Raw genomic sequence first — 2,488 nt, 5'->3', positions numbered from 1 at the left:
AAGAAGAGACGAGGAGGAGACGAAGAAGAGACGAGGAGGAGACGAAGAAGAGACGAGGAGGAGACGATGAGGAGACGAGGAGGAGACGAAGAAGAGACGAGGAGGAGACGAGGAGGTGACGAGGAGGAGACAATGAGGAGACGAGGAGGAGACGAGGAGGAGACGATGAGGAGACGAGGAGGAGACGAGGAGGAGACGAAGAAAAGACGAGGAGGAGACGAGGAGGAGAGTTTTTAACCATCTGGTCTTTTTAAGAAGAAGAAAGGAGAAACAAGAAGAAACAGTCTGTGAGTCTGGCTGCACATCACTCACGTCACGTGTGCGTGTGTGTGTGCACGCGTGCGTGTGTGTGTGTGTGTGTGTGTGTGTGTGTGTGTGTGCACGCGTGCGTGTGTGTGTGTGTGTGGAGGACTTGGCAGAGTCAGAAAGCACCACAGAAGAAGAAGTTGTTGCCAGAGCTCCAGCAGTGACTCACTGATCAGACAGTTAATCAATCAATCAACTGATGATCAGAAACTTCAAACAGACACAGCTGCTGCTCATAACACTGACTCACAGGTACAGGTACTGTGTGTACAAGTACTGTGTGTGTACAGGTACAGGTACTGTGTGTACAAGTACTGTGTGTGTACAGGTGCTGTGTGTGTACAGGTGCTGTGTGTACAAGTACTGTGTGTGTACAGGTGCTGTGTGTACAAGTACTGTGTGTGTACAGGTACAGGTACTGTGTGTGTACAGGTACTGTGTGTACAAGTACTGTGTGTGTACAGGTACAGGTACTGTGTGTACAAGTACTGTGTGTGTACAGGTACAGGTGCTGTGTGTGTACAGGTACAGGTACTGTGTGTACAAGTACTGTGTGTGTACAGGTACAGGTACTGTGTGTACAAGTACTGTGTGTGTACAAGTACTGTGTGTGTACAGGTACAGGTACTGTGTGTGTACAGGTACTGTGTGTGTACAGGTACTGTGTGTGTACAGGTACTGTGTGTGTACAGGTGCTGTGTGTGTACAAGTACTGTGTGTGTACAGGTGCTGTGTGTGTACAGGTACAGGTACTGTGTGTGTACAGGTACAGGTACTGTATGTGTACAGGTACAGGTGCTGTTGTGTACAGGTACAGGTACTGTGTGTGTACAGGTACAGGTACTGTGTGTGTACAGGTACAGGTACTGTGTGTGTACAGGTACTGGTACTGTGTGTGTACAGGTGCTGTGTGTGTACAGGTACAGGTACTGTGTGTGTACAGGTACAGGTACTGTGTGTGTACAGGTACAGGTACTGTGTGTGTACAGGTACTGTGTGTGTACAGGTACAGGTACTGTGTGTGTACAGGTACAGGTGCTGTGTGTGTACAGGTACAGGTACTGTGTGTGTACAGGTACAGGTACTGTGTGTGTACAGGTACAGGTACAGAGCAGGAAGCTGGTTCACATACCAAGAGGTCGTAGTTGGGAAAGTAAAGCCTTTATGTCATGTATTGATTAGACACCTGGCTATTGTGCCACACACAGGTGTGTGACCTCCCTCTTTGTTATTTTAATATGTACATTTTATTTTGTATTGATAATTAAGTTTTCTTTAAAAACAGAGAGTATATTTTCATGTATGTTCATGTTTATCTTTTCATGGTAATTCATAAAACATTTGGTGGCGGGTGAGAAAATAACTGTAACAGGGAGACTGTAATTAAATAATCAAAATGTGACATATTCTGTTTATTGATGTCAGATAGAGAGACGTAAATCTGAGTCCTCACTTCATCTCTTTTCATCTCTTGCCATGTAAAGCTGGTTCTATCATTTTACTGTGGGTTGTGAATATCGAGTGTCCAAAGAGAAACATGTCTGATGTTTAAAATGTAAGTTTCATAGTAACTTTCACCTTGTTACTGAAAGAGAATAAACTGCTGCTGAGATGATGATTCATCAGCTGTGTGTTTGATAAATGGTGAACTACAGGTTCAGTGTTTCTATAGAAAAACACAGCTTATCTCTCACTGAGAGAGTGAGCTCTGTAGCTTTAATGTTTCATGTGTTCAATTGAAATATTGTTTTATGTGTTCAGTGTCTACATTCAGTCCTGTCTCTGATGTTCTGATCTGGTGAGACGTTGTACAAAGAACAGAGATGATCATCCTGTTTGTTCATGTAGCTCTTTGATGGAGGGAGAAGATCCAGTGGTTCCAGTAGATGATGAGACTCCCAGCTGGGTTTCCAGGAACCTGGATCTACACTGAAACAGCTGGATCAACATCTGCTCTGAGGTATCTGGTCTGAACTCAGAGTGGTCAGACCAGTTGTGGACTGACTGAAGTTGGTTAACCCCTGATCACATTTCAGGATCAGAAACTTTCCTTGCTTTCAGCCCTGGTTTATATTTACAGTCTATTATAGCCACTGTCTTTGGCTGAGGTGTTGTATAGTCTGATGGCAGTGGGAACAAAGGATCTCCTGAACCTCTCTGTTCTGCAGTGAGATGAGACGTT

Source organism: Seriola lalandi, unplaced genomic scaffold (assembly GCF_002814215.2).
Source record: "Seriola lalandi dorsalis isolate HSWRI2012SDOR001 ecotype SW California unplaced genomic scaffold, Sedor1 jcf7180002051247, whole genome shotgun sequence".
Taxonomy (NCBI): domain Eukaryota; kingdom Metazoa; phylum Chordata; class Actinopteri; order Carangiformes; family Carangidae; genus Seriola; species Seriola lalandi.
This window is presented reverse-complemented; position numbering follows the sequence as displayed.